The sequence below is a fragment of the Lepidochelys olivacea genome (genome assembly GCF_965140295.1).
Source record: "Lepidochelys olivacea isolate rLepOli2 genome assembly, chromosome: 11".
Classification (NCBI taxonomy): domain Eukaryota; kingdom Metazoa; phylum Chordata; order Testudines; family Cheloniidae; genus Lepidochelys; species Lepidochelys olivacea.
In genome coordinates, this window is record NC_140421.1 from 10,668,187 (window position 1) to 10,687,999 (window position 19,813).

General features: G+C 44.0%; 1 protein-coding gene across 8 annotated transcripts in view; it reads right to left on the minus strand.

The window, feature by feature from the left end:
- The window catches only part of SEMA5B (semaphorin 5B), a 362,976-nt gene that overhangs the window by 206,811 nt on the left and 136,352 nt on the right, over positions 1-19,813 (minus strand). Inside the window, exons 3-4 of one of the 8 annotated variants that reach the window (XM_084642525.1) lie at positions 3,587-3,638; positions 2,523-2,612 (exon numbers count right to left, since the gene is read on the minus strand). The exons of the other annotated variants lie outside the window; for them this stretch is intronic. The gene's annotated coding sequence lies outside the window, so the exon portion shown is untranslated. The remainder of the gene's footprint in view (positions 1-2,522; positions 2,613-3,586; positions 3,639-19,813) is intronic. 8 annotated transcript variants of the gene reach the window in all.

Sequence of the window (19,813 nt, forward strand, 5' to 3'; positions counted from 1 at the left end):
TAAGTTCTAAGACTCCATTCCTGTTCTGTTCCCGGCAAAAGCATCACACAGACAGAGACAAACTTTGTTTCTCCCCCACCTCCCTCCAGCTTTGAAAGTATCTTGTCTCCTCATTGGTCATTTTGGTCAGGTACCAGCGAGGTTATCCTAGCTTCTTAACCCTTTACAGGTGAAAGGGCTTTTCCTCTGGCCAGGAGGGATTTAAAGGTGTTTACCCTTCCCTTTATATTTATGACAGGGCCCAACTAACTCTAAATCTGCCACTAGAGCTGACCCCTCCCCCACAGCTCCCCACACCGCAGCCAGGGGCTGACCCCCCTCCCCAAGTGCCGCATGCCGCTGCCAGGACAGAAGCTGACCCTTCCCTCACACCAGTGCCTCACACCGCTGCAGGGGCTGGGGCTAGCCCCTAACCCCCACAAGCTCCATTCTGGCTGGGATTGGGACTAAGCCCCCAAGCCCTGCAGCCTGACATCTCGCGTCGTAACCCCCACATACACACGTTTTTCCACGCCCCGCTAGGGGGTCACGCCGGACTTTTTTGGTAAACTGATCATTTGTTCATTTGCTTTTGCCAACTGATCAGCTGGCAAGAGCAAATGGGATAAATGCCCGTTTTTGTCAAAAAAGTCAGGATGGTCGGGACAGAGTTTAAAAAGGGAACTGTTTTGACCAAACTCACCCTATCTCCAGGCAAGTGGGTCCTGAGGGAGTCCGGCCAGGGCGGGGGCATATCCTGGCCTGGCTAATCGTGCCACTCCCAAGAGGCCGGAGTGATTCCCCGCCCTGGCACTGGAGCGGCTCCGGCTACGCTGCCAGCTCAGCCTGGCAGACACCATCACCTTCCGGCAGGGCCGGTGAGTGTGGCCAGGGGGCAGGGTGTGAGGGAGCGGGTCTCTGGAGATGTGTGGGGGCCTGATGGCCAGTGGGAGGTTTCTTGGGGGGTGGTCTGTGTGTTGGGATGCTGGCCAGAGGGGGGTCTGAGTGGGGTGCTGTGTAGTTCTGGTGGTGGGCTGTGGGGAAGTGCACTGGGCAGTAGTGGTGCAGCTGTGTGGGTGGGTGCTGGGCAGGGCTGGTGGTATGCACGCCACTGTGCATTTGTGGTGGAGGGTCTGTGTGTGGGGTTGCTGGGCATAGCAGTTCCGGGGGACGCTGGACATAGGGAGTCGGGGGCCGTGTGGCATGGCATGGGCCCACCCCCGAGGGGAAGGGGCATGCTAGCAGCACAGGGCTGGGCGGGCCACTGTGCTTCTGGCAACTGCCGGTTTCAGGGCCGGATCCAGGCACCAGCAAAGGAAGCAGGTGCCTGGGGCGGGCAATAGAAAGGGGCGGCACTCCTTCCGTCATCGGGGCGGCATGTCCGGGTCTTCAGCAGCAATTCGGCGGCGGGCCCTGCAGTCCCTCTCTTCCTCTTCAGTAGCAGCTCAACCAGGCTTGGGTTTGGGTTTTTTCCTTCGCCGCTTGCGGTGGCAAAAAAGCTGGAACAGGCTCTGGCCAGTTTGTATACAGTGCCCTTGCACGGGGCTGGGTGGAGCCGGTCCAGCCCCACCATGCTATGCCCCATTGCCCCTGGCTGGCCCCTTGCTCTGGGGACCGACCTCCCAACGCCATGCTCCTTTGCCCCCATGGGGGCCCACAAATATGTTTGGCACTGGGCCCACAAAAGGTTAATTCAAGCCTGGTGGGAGAAGTTACAGAATTACAGAAAGAAAGTATGATTTGGAAGGGCTATCAGGCAGCAATTGTGACGTAGCATGTTTTGCAAAGGATGGTTGCTCCTGGCTATACACACACAGCATGCTTAAACTTTCCTGTACGTGCACTTTGGTGACTTCCTGCATGGCAACTAGAATACTGGAAAATAGAGTAGAGGCAGCATCATGCTTCCAACTGATCTAGATACAGATCATGGAGAGAATAACCTCATGCATAAAAGGTTATGGCCCATATCAGGCTTCTTTTTCTCCCTAGCTCAATTAAGAAACAAACAAACAAGAACACAGTATCATCCATCGTAGTGCCCTGTCTTATCTCTTTTCATGGTCCAGTGGATTTTTTTCCCTTTCCTCTTCATGCTACAGTGTTGGAGATGAATTCTCTTGAGAAAATAACTGAGACAACCCAAATTGGCCATTTTTTATGTATTTCTTCAGCTACCAGACCCCAACTCTCAAGCATTTTCAAATATTTTGGGTGAACATTTTTTTCCTTCGAAAATTTTTCTACTTTTAGGACTATAAAGCCAATAGCATAGAAACTCAGAGGTCTCTATGTGCAGATGACCCAGCTATGCTTATCATACCAGCTCAGGTTGCGAACTCCTCAAATCTCGGAAGCAGTGGCAGGCCAGGCCTGGTATGTGACTGAAGGACAAACAGAATGTTGCTGAAGAAAGCGATGCAAGTAATTCAGAGGTGGGTGACACTACTGGAAGCAGTATCTTTTGGATGCAACGAGAACTCAGATCCCAGCCACTAGCTTTTATAAAGATAACAGAGGAGCAAAGGAAAGACGGTACTGACCTGGAAACCAGCTTCAATCTCAGAGCTGCCAGAGACATCCCATATGGTCTTAGGTATGTCATTTAATCTCTCTTTGCTTCAGTTCTCTATCTGTAAAATGGGATAAATGGTGCGAGAAAAGAAGAATCTGTCTTGTCTAAGAGAAAGCTCCTTGGGCCAGAGACTGTCTCTTATGATGATGAGTATATATGGTACATAATGAGGGACATTGGGACACATAATATGGGACAATGAGGACCCAACCTTGGTTTCTACTATAGTAATAATTATAAATAATAAATGTCTCAAGGTTTTAAGCTGACACTGCCTCAGGGACAGACTTAAGGTTGTTTTTGTAGTATGTTTGCATACGAGTGGGATGAACGATGCACATATGCAGGACTGGGCTGAATGAAAGCTGTGTTTTCTACAACATTTTGTTGGTTGACTGCTGTCTTGGACATAAAGTTAATTATGAATTGCCTAATATGTTTAAACACCTAGGTTGATGGTGGGTGTACTTGTGCAAATTTAACTGTTACATAAGACAGTGTTCTGTATTGGGATATGCACATGAAAGTTTCTAATGCGCTAGATAAACGTACATTATTATTTAATATGGAGACTTTTCAATTCATGAAAATGTTACATTTTGCTGCACATTTTAAAAGTTTTCATATTTCCCATAATATTTTATTGTAAATCTTTAATTCCAAAAGAGAATAAAATAATCCAGAGGAATACAGATCACATTTAATAAATTTCAAGAATAATCTCCAGTGGATTCCAGCTAAATAAACCAATCTCTAGTGTGTTTTAAAATGGACAAGGCAACCCACCGCTGAACCATGTTTTAATCTGGGAATTTAAACATACTAGTGTCCCTAGACAGAGATTTAACTTTTCCTTTTATATCCTAAATCATTCTTAAGACTGTTCCGAGAAAATAACCTTTACAGCTTCGGAAACAATGAACATCTAAAGTAATGGTTTTCCTGCCATGCGGATTACTCATATGGCTTTGTTAATGTCAGTAATGATTTAATTTCTAATCTAGATTTCTGGGAGAACAACAATAAACTAACCTTCATATAAATAGTAAGAATCCCCTGGGCTGAGACCACCAAGATGAAACTCCTAAAAGAAAAATTGAGGAGTCCAAGTCAGGTAAAATAAACTCTATGCTTTATGCAATTAGTAAGCATGTTTTACACTAAATTTTATTAATCCCATCTTCCTGTCAGATAACCTAGTCATAAATTCATCAGCACTGAGTCACCACTTTGTCCCTCCAGGGTGCAAATGTAACTGAAATCTCAAAACCACTTACAGCTGTTTTTTCCCTATTAAAAAGGCTACCGAGGTTCAAGTCAAACACACTAAAATATCAGATCAATCTGACATTCATAACAGCTTTATCTCATGAAAGAGCCCCTGATAAGTCTGTGGGCAAATGTTTGGCTTCCGATTTGCATTGACTTGCACTATACATACATTCAGATTGCTTGGCGTAGGAGACTCAGGGGAGACGCACCTTCAGTAGAAAATTATTTGACAATCACTTAACAGTGGTTAACATCTGGTGCTTAGCTACATTAAGTCTCATCAATCAGTTTTCATTCTACTTCCCACTGGTGTTTTTCTTTATTGCTCTATCTTCCCTCCATTATTGCTGTTCAATGAAGTAAGTACAGCAGATAAAATGTTAAAATGATTAAAGACTATAAAACTACAAAAAGTTTGTGTAAATAACATTAAGAGTCTGACTTAAGCATAGGAAAGGAAACGTGCAGATGACATCCTAGAGCACTTCAACAGCTTGGAATCACAAAAGAAAGAAAAAGACAAATCATCCACAACCATTTAGGATAGAAAGTGAAGAATAACCTTTGTAACCGAAAAGAAAAGGAGTACTTGTGGCACCTTAGAGACTAACCAATTTATTTGAGCATGAGCTTTCGTGAGCTACAGCTCACTTCATCGGATGAATGCAGTGGAAAATACAGTGGGGAGATTTATATACATAGAGAACATGAAACAATGGGTGTTACCATTCACACTGTAACGAGAGTGATCACTGTTTCATGTTCTCTGTGTATATAAATCTCCCCACTGTATTTTCCACTGCATTCATCCGATGAAGTGAGCTGTAGCTCACGAAAGCTCATGCTCAAATAAATTGGTTAGTCTCTAAGGTGCCGCAAGTACTCCTTTTCTTTTTGCGAATACAGACTAACAAGGCTGCTACTCTGAAACCTTTGTAACTGATTGATGGATGTTATTTGTATTTCACCCTTTCAGTTGCAGTAATGGGGATGGGCTGAAGCTTTTAAAACAAAAAAACAGAACAAAAATCAGGCCCTTGGTGTCTCCCAGAACATAAGCAACTATAGCCAGGGAAGACTAGGCTTGTGATACTACCTGTGCAATAATGTACTCCTTGTACCACAGATAGCAATGTGAAATTGACTAGTACACCACAGGACAACATGCACTACAATTTGCAATCCTAATCAGTTCCGTCTGCTGAAAGTGCTGAATGGAAATGGATTTGTCCATATAACCATAGCCAAAGCCCTTGAAATTCTGCACCCTTCACAGGCCTTTCTACATCAAGTACTCACTTGAAACAGCAGCAACAACCACCACCCACATTTGTGCACATAGAATCAACTAAGAATTCTAGGAGTCCTGTCATTAAACAACCAAACAACAAGCAGCACATCAACTTTATTTGAAAATTCTTTTTTTAATAATGCTTTATTTCCCACAATATTATTCTTGGGATATTAAATCTCTTTTTGTTCTTATGGAACCACCAGTCTGGATAACTGACACTGGCTAAGTGATGTCAGATCTGGCAATGTTTACCATCAGATACTATCCAAACAGTATATTTAAGAATGATGCTGACATCCTATATATTGAAATTTTGCAATTCTGTCAATTCCACATTACTTTTCTATTCTGCAGTTGTTGGGCAAGGAATCGTGAAATTGAAGAAATTCAAGCAGCCTGATTGTAACATCATCGTCATCATCATATTGTTCTGACCGACAGCTCTCCTAATCAAAACATGGGGGAAGCAAAATGCCCTGATCATACAATACATATCAGAGATAAAACTAGAACCAACCTGGCTAACAATGGGGAAAATATATACACATTTTCATTCAAATGCTAAAGCACATTTCTATTCAACCATGTTCACAACGCTTTGGTATTCAATTACCATGAAAATTTGAGAGCAAGAGCTTTAAGTGTATTATAAGCCCAAATACCCTGAAATTCCCTGAAAGTCAACTTCAGATTGTATATTTGCTTTTATTTGCAGTTCAAATGGTTTTGATTATTTACATAATTAATCCCATCAAATAATAGAAAATACCATAATACCTATAAGCAACAAATATAGTGCAAACTAAGCATATCTGCAATTTGCAAACCATCAATGGACTTGAAATTATTCATACTTGAACAAATGATAAATAAATAATTGCACAGTCTGTTTGTGAACATTCAGAAATAGAAAAAAAAAAAGGGTGAAATTTGCCAAATAAAAGTTGTTCACACCCAGCTCTAAATCAATTGCATTCAACAGGAAACATTACTTTAAAACAAACTAAGCAGAGCCAAATAGAAAGATACAGATCTGGCAATACAAATAGACAAAATGTTCTGAGTAAAACAGAAACCACTCTTAATTCATCATTTGGATGCAACCTGTAAATCTAGCGTGTCATCTAAAGTGGCTGAGAGGTTCAGTTTTCTTCAACTTGAAGCTTGGAAAAATCTCTCTGCTATGTTAAGAGCATTAGGATTCCAACACATAAAATGAAGAGCATGGAGGTTCATCATGCTACACAATCATCACGATCCCACCACTTACTAAAGCTGTGCCACTGAGTTTACAAATGGCATTTTCACAACCACGCTGGCCTAACTCTGCTCTCTTTAAGTTGATTGGAGTCAACTGACTTCACTGGGAACAAAGTTAGGCCAATGCAGAGCACTGTCATACAGGGTTTTCCCCTAGAGAGTGGTCGCAGTACCACATGAGACCCAGGGGAGGGTTCTTTACCACACATTAGAACTGGCTGCGCCAAGTCCTGGATCTCTGGGAACCCTGGTACAGGCAGTGTAAGCAGGTCTCTAGCCGCCGCAAATGCCTCTGGGATGGATGGTATTGCAAATTGCCCAGTATGCTGCCTGCTTGGAGGATATTTCCTGTACTGGAGTACGCGGAGCTGGCATAGGTGCCGGGGTTGACAAAGGCAGCTGCTGAGGCGCCAGGGAGAGAGAGCAGCCCGACATAGGTCTTGCCCTATCCCGATCACCTTACCTACTTTCTTTTGGCACCAGGGAACGACTTTTGTCTGGGTGCCTCTTCTTAGAGACCAACGAGGAGGGCTGGTACCAGGACTCTCGACTGGTGGGAGGCGTGCTCTGCACTGAAGCTGAGGTGCTTGATGCCGTGTCCAAGTGCGGCTCCGACGCTGGTCTCAGCATTGCCTTCAATCTCGTTGCCCAGTCTTTCTGGATGTGGGGTTTGAAGTCCCTGCAAATCTGGCAACGGTCTTTTCTGTGAGCTTCCCCTAAGGACTTGAGATAGCTTGAGTGTGGGCTGCTCAATGGCATTGACTTGCTGCAGGAAGTGCAGGGCTTAAAGCCCGGTGACTGAGGCATATCCTAGCACTGAAGAGGACAAGCCTCTTCAAGCAAGTGTAGAGGCATCCAAAACACTCTAACTACTAAAACTACTACTATCACTACCAAACTAATTAAACTACAAGAACTATATACAAAAGGAGAAGGAAACCACTGGAAGAGATTGTCTGAACAATAAGTGAAGTTCCAGCAATCATCACAGGCAATAAGAAGGAACCGAACAGGCGTGGGCTCAGCAAGCCCCCTTATGCCGGTGCTATGAGTGTGCGGCACTAGGGAGTGCTGGAGCCAACTCAACGGATACCACTAAGGGAAAGAATTCCGGCAACTGTGCTCGTGGCACGTACACACCTAGAATGGAATGGACATGTGCAAGCACTCGAAGGACTTCCTTTATGACCCAGGTTGGGTTTCTTGCATCTTCCTCAGAGGTATCTGGCACTGGCCAATGTCAGAGTATAGGGATTGTGGGTCTGATCCATTATGACAATTCCTATGCTCCTAACAAGTAACAATAGCTACAACTGTGTCGCCAAAGCACTGCTTAAAAAATACATTCCTAATTATTTTGCCAGTAGCATTATAACATCCTATAGGGACAAGCCACCCACAAGGAGGATATAGTATGGTCAGATAACCAATTTCCTGCTCAGGAATAGAGCTATCTTCTGAAAAGTAAGTAAGTGTTGTTACTAGGCATATCATTGCTCTCTTTGCCATCCAAATCATGTTGCATCATTTATGAACAAACGTTTAGTACTATGAGCACTGGAAAGCCAATATAACTCCGGAAGCATGGATTCTGCACTGTTTTCCCTCATGCATTAGAAGCAAAGTTTCCAGCTAAGTTCTGGATCCAGCATCTTTATTGTAATTGATGATGCATGAAGCAAGAAGAACAATGCTTGTTCTTTCCAAAGACCAAGTGGACCTTGCCATGCTTGTTTTGACTTGAAAACTTACTGGATTGAGTGTAAAACCATGCCTGAAGAGTAAAGAAGGAATATCAAGGCATCTTTTCTATTGAGCCGCATGACTCTTTAATATTTATTACAATCCAAATATGGTCTGGTCTAAGGATCTCACAGTGCCAAAAGATGAGTCAAGACAACAAGGATTGTATAAGAAGGTAGAGGCCATCAGCTAAAATGGGAAAAAATAAGTATAAAAAAATACAAGGCTACAGAGACAAATGACATAAAAAAAAATTCACTAAAGGAAATCTATACAGAGCACAAATTTTTGTTAGCTTTAAAAATATACAGTGATGCTGTAATTCTAGCCTACAGCAGCATAACGTGCAACAGCCCACAGTTCATACAACAAGTGAAAGTCATTTAGAGAGGGGATGAGGAGAGCAACCTATTAAATGAAAAACCAAAAGATCAGACAAATAGGCAAGTGCTAGGATCTTAAAATCAACCTGCCGCTTTATTGGGAATCAATTTAGTTCCCTTAGGATACAAATAGCACAATGGAAAGACTTAGACCTGGAAATGTGTATTCCTACTGAATTCTATAAGAGAGGCAAATATTAAAGGACAGCTACTGGCAGCTATGCAGAATAAAAATGGTACAAATCATACATAGTTGGATCAAGTTTCTGTGCTCGACCTGGGTCTACAAACCCTTACTCAGATCAGCAGGCCTTAATCACATGCTTAGTCTGTCAGCCTCTCTGACTTGGTATCTATCTTCAACACCACCCTCTTCTTCAAAGTAGAATCTTTGGCTTCCCCCTTTGGAACCATGGTCATCTTTTCCTTTCCCCACTCTCTGCCTCTGTGCTGTTCCCCATACTGTACTCCCTCATCTGATACCCTGTGCAACCTCTCTCCACCGCTTCAAACCTGCCTTTCCAATAGTCCCTCAACCACTCTCTCCATAGTTCCTTTTCAGAGGTAATAAAAAGTAATTACAAAAAGCAACACATTGACCTCACCTACTGCAATCTGTGCCTTTCAAGTCATTTCTTTGTATTCCTTCCTTCCTCCGTCCCCCTGGCTCGTTTACACTCCCTCGCCCCATCCTCCCCCCAGTATCCTATCTTGTGACAGTCATTTCATTTGTAAATGCTGAGATTTACAGAGCACTGGCCAAGATTTTCTGATGTGCCATTGACTATGGAAGTCTCCATTTCTGGGTGTCCAACTGGAGACTCTTGGGCTTGGGTCTACACTAGGAACTAATGTCAGTATAACTATGTCATTCAGGAGTGTGAAAAATCCACACCCCTCAGCAACGGGCTTCTCCCGTTGACATAGCTACCGCCTCTCGGAGATGTGGAATAACTACACCCATATGAGAAGCTCTCCCATCGTCATCGGTAGTGAATTCACAGCAGCTGGCGAAGCTGTGCCACTACAGCCTTGTCTGTGTAGACAAGCTCTTAAATGGGCCTGATTTTCAAGAAGTGCTGAGCACCCACCCTCAAAAAATCATGTCCATTTACAATGCCTTAAGTTGGAAATGCAAGGGGGGAAAAAACAAACAACAACAAACCAACATCCAAAATCACTTGTCACTTTTGTAAATCTTGGCCTATGTGAAGCACAAGAGACACCTATGGCACTATACACCAGTCTTAAATGATAATAGCCTTGTTGGCTTCAATGAAAGAACTCACATAAGGGCTTGCAGAGGTCTACAGTCCTTATCTGACAGTGGAGCATCTTAATTGTGTGAAAGATTCTGAGCATTCTTTCAGTCCCAATGAACCATGACACTGGCTTACAAGTAAAGGCCTTACAAGATCATAGTGTAGAAAGAAGCCACCATAAAAGCCATCCACAGGCAAAAGCATAAGTCCCAGAACAGACAGCAATGGTGCTTTGGGCAGGAAGAGACCTGATACCAAATGCTCTGCAATCACACTGGTGCTCATGGGACTAATACATTTTAGGCTTATGGCACATTTTACAATTCTGGTGTATATGAAATAAGTCTGCATTGCAAACAAAGCCCACATGTGAATCACAAAACAAATCCACCATAAATAGAGAATATTTGAATCATTCTTTCAATGTCACAATCCAAAAGCAAAGCTTCTAACCATCCTCCAACCCATGGCAGCACTTGAAGTATTGTCTCACTCAGAAAAGGAGATACTACATCAAAGCTTAGTTAGCGGCAGTTCTGCAGAAAAGGACCTAGGGGTTACAGTGGACGAGAAGCTGGGTATGAGTCAACAATATGCCCTTGTTGCCAAGAAGGCTAACATATTGGGCTGCATTCGTAGGTGCATTGCCAGCAGACGGAGGGAAGTGATTACTCCCCTCTATTCAGCACTGGTGAGGCCACATCTGGAGTACTGTGTCCAGTTTTGGGGGCCCCACTACAAAAGGGATGTGGACAAATTGGAGAGAGTCCAGCGGAGGGCAACAAAAATGATCAGGGGGCTGGGGCACATGACTTATGAAGAGAGGCTGAGGGAACTGGGCTTATTTACTCTGCAGAAGAGTGAGGGGGGATTTGATAGCAGCGTTCAACTAAGTGAGCTGTAGCTAACGAAAGCTTATGCTCAAATAAATTGGTTAGTCTCTAAGGTGCCACTGGTACTCCTTTTCTTTTTGCGAATACAGACTAACACGGCTGCTACTCTGATACTTGAAGGGGGGTTCCAAAGAGAATGGACCTAGGCTGTTCTCAGGGGTGGCAGATGACAGAACAAGGAGCAATGGTCTCAAGTTGCAGTGGGGGAGGTCTAGGTTGGATATTAGGAAAAACTATTTCACTAGGAGGGTGGTGAAGCACTAGAACGGGTTACCTAGAGAGGTGGTGGAACCTCCATCCTGAGAGGTTTTTAAGGCCCAGCTTGACAAAGTCCTGGCTGGGTTGATTTAGTTGGGGTTGGTCCTGCTTTGAGCAGGGGGTTGGACTAGATGATCTCCTAAGTTCTCTTCCAACCCTAATCTTCTATGATTCTATGAAAAGTAAAATAAATGTACCTTCATCCCAATTCCACCTGCAATTGACAGATGCTAATGTGACAGCACAGCCCTGGCCAACTGGATAGGGCACTGCAGTGGGACTCAGGCAAGCTGGGTTCTATTCCTGGCCCTGGCATTGGTCTGTTGGGTGACCGTGGGCAAGTCACTTTGCCTCTCTGTGCCTCAGTTTCCCCAAATCTAAAATGGAGTTAAATGATACTGATAAAAAGCCCTATAAAAGAGCCCAGCAGATATACCGCTGTCATTTACACTCTGGGGCTTGCTCATCCTAGTAGAAAGCTCCACAACAGCAGCAGCAGAACTTCAGAGAAGGTGCCCATGCTTCATTAGGTAGTTTGGCAGCAGAAGACTAAGGGGAATGTTCCAAAGTGCCCTTAATTAGAGAGTGTGTGCACAGTTAGGAGGAGCGACTGTGCTCCAATCTAAGGGGCTGACAATGAGCTGCCACTGCCTCTGGGCCAAAAATAAAAACTGCCACTGTTACTCAGATACCAAAGTTACATCCCTCTAATTCCTCTTCAGCCTAAAAACAAAAGTGATCTTACCACTCTGGGCCACCCTGGTTAGAGAGTCATGCCTGATCCTCCAATTGGCAACAAGTCTGTGCTTCCCATCTGCACCAGAGGGACCCCCAAAGGCAAGGTTCCTTCTTGGCTCTCACCTTTCCCCTGCAGTGTCAGATTACCCCTCTCCTCCCCACCCTGGCAACCAGGACTTAGTTTGCAAGGACCAAAGGTGGGAATTTCCAAATAAGGAGGAGAGAGAAAGCAGTAGGAAGATTCACTCCACCCCAGAGAGATACACAAGTGATGACAAAACCTCACCTTGTCTTTCTAGAGTTGGTGTGAACGTTTTCTTCTTCCAGTTCAACAACAGCTCTACACATGCTGAACAATGGGTTCTAACTACCGATCATGCTGACCAGTACTGTCTCATAGTTTACTTGAAGTTCCCTGCCTGTCTGCATCCATTTGTTGTCTCATACTCAGATTGTAAGATCCTTGGGGCAAGGGACCATCTTTTTGTTCTGTGTTTGTACAGCATCTAGCACAATAGGGCCCTGGCCCATGACCAGGACTCCTGGATGCTACAGTAATGCACGTAAGAACCATCGCCACCTCAGCTCAACAGTCTCCCAAGTTAGAGCTTGTGTGGAGGTAGCCAAAATTTCATTTGACTAGTTTAACACTAATTCAGCTCAGATCTGGAACCTGGGCTCATTCAACCTGCAGCAGGAAATAAGCATGTCAGAAGCTAGACAGTCACAAACAATGACGATTCAGGTTCCTAACTCAAGTTCTATGAAGTGTCATTTTGATTCTTTCCCCAATAGCTAATTCAGAGGCCTGGACTTCTTAAAGTGTGACAGGATTCGCTTAATGCTCATGCTGGAATGCCCCTTAGCACTCCTCCTTGCCCTCTTCGGCAGGAAAAGGCTCTTCAGATAGCCTGACTATTTAATAAAGGAAATTCCTCTGAGAACCTTTGAAAAGAACATATTAAACAGTGTTTGTAAGTCCACTGACAGAGCTGTTATGACACCAGCTACTCTTTGGGTCACAGCATGGTATTTATGCAGGATGTAGTTGAGTAAAAGGTACAATTTATTAGCCATGGGCCTGGTCCCACACATGGACATCCCCTCACTTTGGACCTGAACATTTGCAGCTCAGGCCTCTGCCACCTACACAGACACATAGAGCCACATTCTCTGCAGTTGCAAAACTGAAGTCAACCAAGTTGCATCCATTTACACCAGGAGAAAATTTGACCAATAGAGCTCCACATTACACGAGTCAGAGCTCTGTCTGTCTTAGGTACTTATATCTTAGGTACCCATTCCCATTGTATCTGAGCCTCTCGCAATCATTGCAATGTATTTATTCTCACAACATTCCTGTGAGCTATGTATCATCTCCAATTTACAGATGGAAGAACTGAGGCACAGAGATACCACATGACTTGTCCATGATCAGACAGGATGTCCATGGCAGAGCAGGAAATTGAGCCCAGGTCTCTACATTAGCATCCTAACCCTAGGATCATCCTTCCCATCAAAGGTCACTGCTCCATCATTGCATCCCTGTCCATGGCCCTGTCACATTCTTAATGTAGCAGAGACAGATTCCTCAAACTGTTCTCGCCCACTCCTTACTGCCTGGAACTGTCCATTGGCTCTAATCTAGTGCCTCTTTCTAATCCCTGCAGCATATGCTGCCCAGAGGCTACAGAGCCTGAAAGAGGTGAGAAAAAGACTCACTACAGCCTGACGAGGGCTACAGGTATGTGCATTCTATGGTCACGGGAATCTGATGTTGCTTTGCATATGGCCATTCAAAGCCGAGGGTTGGGCCTGAGTATATTCACAGGCTTTTCAGTGGGGAAACTCTACTAATGAACACACATCAGAAAATCTTTCCCACCCCATTGTGTCTCATTCAGAGGAGAGACATTAAGCCAAGGTCCTGATTGGCTGGCCATTAAAGAACCCATGGCGGATTTTCCTCACAGAAAGCGTTGTCAACTCCGGAGTCCTGTCCACTTTGCAAATGTGATAGATGATGGTCTGCCTACTTACACGTCCCCCTGAAACATCACCTGAACACAGCATTCTTCGCTTCCTAAAGGTGTCTGTCTGTCTGTGTGATGCTTTTGCCGGGACCAGGTCAGGAATGCTCTTCAGAACTTCTGTTAACTTAGTAAGTAATCTAGCTAGAAATGTGTTAGATTTCCTTTTGTTTAAATGGCTGGTAAATAAGCTGTGCAGAATGTTTTTATGTCTGTTTGTAATTTAAGGTTTTGCCTAGAGGGATTCTCTATGTTTTGAACCTGATTACCCTGTAAGGTATTTACCATCCTGATTTTACAGAGGTGATTCTTTTACTTTTTCTTTAATTAAAATTCTTCTTTTAAGATCCTGATTGCTTTTTCATTGTTCTTAAGATCCAAGGGTTTGGGTCTGTGTTCACCTATGCAAATTGTATCAAGTCTTCCCCAGGAAAGGGGGTGTAGGGCTTGGGGGGGAAGACGTCTCCAAGTGGGCTCTTCCCCTGTTCTTTGTTTAACACACTTGGTGGTGGCAGCATAGGGTTCAAGAACAAGGCAAAGTTTGTACCTTGAGGAAGTTTTTAACCTAAGCTGGTAAGAATAAGCTTACTGGGTCTTTCATGCAGGTCCCCACATCTGTACCCTAGAGTTCAGAGTGGGGAAGGAACCTTGACAGCTCTTAAGCAAAGTAAGCTGTCATGAGATAAGAGGAAAGGTCCTCTCATGGATCGGTAACTGGTTAAAAGATAGGAAACTAAGTGTAGGGATAAGTGGTCATTTTTCAGAATGGAGAGGGGTAAATAATGGTGTTCCCTGGGATCTGTACTGAGACCACTACTATTCAACATATTCATAAATGATTTGGAAAAAGATGTAAACAGTGAGGTGGCAACATTTGCAGATGATACAAAAGTACTCAAGATAGTTAAGTCCAAAGCAGACTGCAAAGATCTATAAAGGGATCTCACAAAACTGGGTGACTGGGCAACAAAATGGTAGATGAAATTCAATGTTGATAAATGCAAAGTATTGCACATTGGAAAACATAATCCCAACTATACATATAAAATGATGGGGTCTAAATTAGCTGTTACCACTCAAGAAAGAGATCTTGGAGTCACTGTGGATAGTTCTCTGAAAACATCCACTCAATGTACAGCAGCAGTCGAAAAAGCTAACAGAATGTTAGGAATCATTAAGAAAGAGATAGATAATAAGACAGAAAATATCATATTGCCTCTATATAAATCCATGGTATGCCCACATCTTGATTACTGCATGCTGTTCTGGTCACCACATCTCAAAAAAGATATATTGGAATTGGAAAAGGTTCAGAAAAGGGCAAAAAATTATTAGGTGGATGGATCAGTTTCCATATGAGGAGAGATTAATAAGACTAGGACTTTTCAGCCTGGAAAGGAGATGACTAAGGGGAGGATATGATCGAGGTCTACAAAATCATGACTGGTATGGAGAAAGTGAATAAGGAAGTGTTATTTTCTCCTTCTTATAACACAAGAACTAGGGGTCACCAAATGAAATTAATAGGCAGCAGGTTTAAAACAAACAAAAGAAAGTATTTCTTTCCACAACGCATAGTCAACCTGTGGAACTCTTGGCCCTCACAACATCCTCTGGCAAAGACTATAACAGGCATCAAAAAACAACTAGATATATTTCTGGAGGATGGTCCATCAGTAAGTATTAGCCAGGATGGGAAGGGCTGGTATCCCTAGCCTCCATTTGCTAGAAGCTGGGAATGGGTGACAGGGGATGGATCATTTGATGATTACCTGTTCTGTTCATTCCCTCTTAAGCACCGACATTGGTCACTGTAGGAAGACGGGATACTGAGTTAGATGGACCTTTGGGTCTGACCCAGTATGGCCGTTCTTATGTCAGTTTCCTTTAGTCACGGATCCAAACTGCAGGCTACCCCAAGCTAACACTGCCAAATCCAAATATTTGTCATTTAAACAAGGAACTGCACTTCAAGTATTAGTCCTAGGTCTCATAAAGCAACGGAGAGAGTAAACCTTTGGAACTGGGTTTATAAAAGAAATGCCAATGCAACCTTAACTGCAACAGCAGAGTCCCGAGGTGGCAAGATAGTGCTGTCAACCTTCAGACTTTCAAACCAGCTCAGCAGTAATTTCTACTTGCTTAACAAAAATAGAGAAACTTTTCTCCTTCATGTCAGGAGACCAGCCTGAGCGTTTTCACGTACGCCCACTTTTGTCTCTCTGTGCAGTACATTACAGAAACATTTCTTTTTGCTCTCTTTATACACTGTGTTCCAAAGCTTTTCTGACAACAGTGAATTAAATCCGCTGTACTGAGTTAATACATGTAGTCAACTCATAGGCAATCATCAATCCCACATAAAGTCATGAACCTTTTACAGAAGCCTTAAGAAGCGTCGTAATGAAAAGGATCAGCGCAAGTCTATTATACTAATGGTGACATTCCCTTTCTCTCCACCCCCACATTGCCCAGGCTCTTTTGCTCTGTTGAAGGCCCACCAAAACCTTTAATGTGTATTATAAACCATGCCACAGTGAAGATGACATCTCACATCCTGAACTGCACCCAGTGTGTGCCCCCACAGCTTACCCAGGCACTCTCTGGAGGGCCTTGTTGCTATGTGCATTGTGTTGCTCCCCTTAGTGTGAGGCAGTCTTGTCCGTGCTTTCTGTGGATCAGCTCCCTGAAACCACCAGCCTCTGGCACCACAAGCACGGACTTCCAGGCTTCCGCAGGCAAGTTCTTGGTGCGTTCCCTGTAAAGTCCAGCCCCTTATCCACTGAACACTCTACAGAGTTACCAGGGCTGCTGTTCCCAAAGGAACAGCACACATCACCTTGTAAGATTCAACTCAGGAACAACATTTTGCTCACCACCCCAGCACTTAAATACATTTGCCATGAAAACCAGTGATACCAAGTCAGAATACTGGAAACAAATGGTTGCATATAAAACAAAATCATAACTTCCTTTCTAGACACCAAACTTAGCTTAGACCAATGGTGCCCAAACTTTTCCAGTCACCCCCCCCCCCCCAGCAGTAATGGAATCTGTCCACGCCCCCGCCCTCCATTATTGCATAGCCAAGGCTTCCTCAGTAGTGGAGTTTGGGCTGAAGGCAGAGTTGGGGGCAGAACAGGGGATCGGGGAGAAGCTAGGGCTAGAGGCTGAGTTGGTCTGGGGGCACAGAGGGAATGAAGGCGGAGCTGGGCTGCTGGGCTGAGTGGGGCTGGGGGCAGATCTGGCTTGGAGGCAGAGCTGGACTGGGGGCTGAATGGGGTTGGGGGTGGAACTGGTCTGGGGGGGTGGACGGGGCTGGAAGAATGGTGCTCCCTCCTGACCCCGCATTGGGGGCTGGCCCAGGCCTGGAGGAAGAGCTGAATGAGGTTGGGGGAGGAGTGAGCTGGGGATGGAGCTGGTCTGGGGGCAGAGCAGTGCTGGAAGCATGACACTCCCTGTGGGGGCTTACCCAGGCCCCACTGCATGCCCCCCCAAATGTTCCTCCTCACCACCCTAGGGGGCATGTCCCACAGTCTGGAGACCACTGGCTTGGAAGTTATCCACTTGTGTAAAGAAGCTTATCTCACCCAACATTCTCTCCAGTGTTTTCAACCTAGCCTGGCTGAGATCACACTTTCATGAAGAAAGCTTGCTGTCTGTATACTTCCTTGGTAAAGGATGACAGGGTGTCATCTTTGTCCCCCAAATATACTGCAACAAACCGTTAATGTGCACCTCAAGATAGGGTTCTCCTCTCCCTCATCACTGTTTACTTCTAATTAGCCTCTCACAGTTTGTATGATAACTTCCAACTTATCTGTATGTATATTTTACTATATGTTCCATTCTATGCATCCGATGAAGTGAGCTGTAGCTCACGAAAGCTTATGCTCTAATAAATTTGTTAGTCTCTAAGGTGCCACAAGTACTCCTGTTCTTTTTGTGGATACAGACTAACAGGGGTGCTACTCTGAAACTTTTCTCTCTTTGAAGTTCTTACAATTGTTCATTAGCATTTGGTTCAGACTGGTGAGAGGAGACCCACTGTGAAACAAACCATACTTACAGGTTTCAGAGTAACAGCCGTGTTAGTCTGTATTCGCAAAAAGAAAAGGAGTACTTGTGGCACCTTAGAGACTAACCAATTTATTAGAGCATAAGCTTTCGTGAGCTACAGCTCACTTCATCGGATGCATGATGAAGTGAGCTGTAGCTCACGAAAGCTTATGCTCTAATAAATTGGTTAGTCTCTAAGGTGCCACAAGTACTCCCTTTCTTTAAACCATACTTAATTTACACGTAAAGAGCTAGTTAGATAAGCATTTCTTGTCTGACAGAAAACCTGTTTTTCACCTTTGCTGAGGACCAGTCCTGAGACACGGACTTTAAGGACATAGTTTTCAGTGTATATACATAACTCCTTACTCAACATCTGGTACGTGATCATACTGATGACCAGTCTGACACTGGCTTTTATTTGAGACCTCACATGACACTCTTGGATGAACAAAAATGTACTTGCCCGACCCAAGAGCAAACCCTCTGCGTTGCCTCTGCGCCTCTTACCTGGGTGGCATATATTAACACCACATACAGCAATAATAAATATGAACATATGGGCAGACTGGCTGAGTAATGATCCGTGTGGGAGCCAGCACTTTGAAGCTCATAATTTTCATGCATTTAAAAACTGAATCACAACGTTGCAGTAACACTGGGTGTGACGCTTTCTCAGGGTGTCCAGAACTGTACGTCACCTCATTACCCATCTGCCTCAGTGAGAAGAGATTTGTTGGTGCTATGCTGTGTGACAGCTCCCTGCCACCCCAGTTTGTCAGCCAGCCAAACAAACTCCACAGGACTCTGCCAGGGCAAACTTTGCCTTGCAGGTTAATCCTTGACGTACTTCAGCTCCCAAATCCCTTGAAATAGCATTCTTTTGCAGCATACAGCCCCCGACCTTGGATGCCCACAGAAACATCAAGTCCCCTGTCTCCAAAGACACAGAATACACACCAGCCTCTTGGCTCAACCGAGGGTGCACATCTCACTTGAGTATAAACAGCGCAGAGATTAATTTATAATAAAACTAGAACGTGTTTATTAATAAAGAACAGAGTGTTAAGTGATACTAAGCAGAGATAACTGAAGCAGAAAAGGGTTACAAATCACACAAAAGAATAACACTTCTAAAATTACACATGTAACCTCCGCAAGCTCCAAGCTTTGTCTAAAGCGGTTTTTTCACCAATAGTTACTTTTCAGCATCACCAACCTGCATATGCAGGGATCCACCATTCACAGATGCAAACAATGCTGGCCTCTCTGTTCCTTACATGATGGTTAAAGGGCCTCACTCTCCTTATTCTCATAGTCTAGTAAACCTTTGAAATATATTCCTGTGAAGTGCATCTCCAGATTAAGTTCTTCTCCCCTTCTGTTTGTGTTCCCATGACCTGACAACATGCTGTTTTCTCATCCTCCTCAGATGACATTTACCTCAGATGTGAACAAACCACCCACTGTCTTTGGCATGACCCTGCTCAATTTACTTTGGCAGAACAGTGAACAGGCAAAGTAAAATATGTGTGTCTAGGAAAAAATTGTTTCTCAAGTCTACCCCCAAAACATATTTTAGGAATATATTTCCAGCACACATACATAACTTTTTACCCCCCATCCATACATACATCATGCAATGTTCTCAGTGACTGGTGTGTCCACAGTTTTCACTGGATACTACACACAATACTCTACACAGATAAATACTACGATGGCAAGTGTTAAGGTGTAGTGAGGGTGTCAGACCTGATGGGAGTTTACAGAATCGTGGGCCATTTGCCACTGAGGGGCTCTTAGGGTTACATGGGAGATTATGGGTGGCGGTTGCATTTAAAGGATAACATTTTATATTTTCTCCACAATGAGAAAACTCAGCAATATCTGAATGGATTCACATCAAAATAATCAAAAAGAAAATTCTCTTTTGCCATAAGAGAAATTTCATCCAAAATGGTAGTTTTTATAGAAGCACCTGAAGATGCATGTCTGGAATGAAAGTCCCATTTCAGCCTTAATCAAAGATTCACACTGAAACACTAGTAGATAACATATAAGATTTAA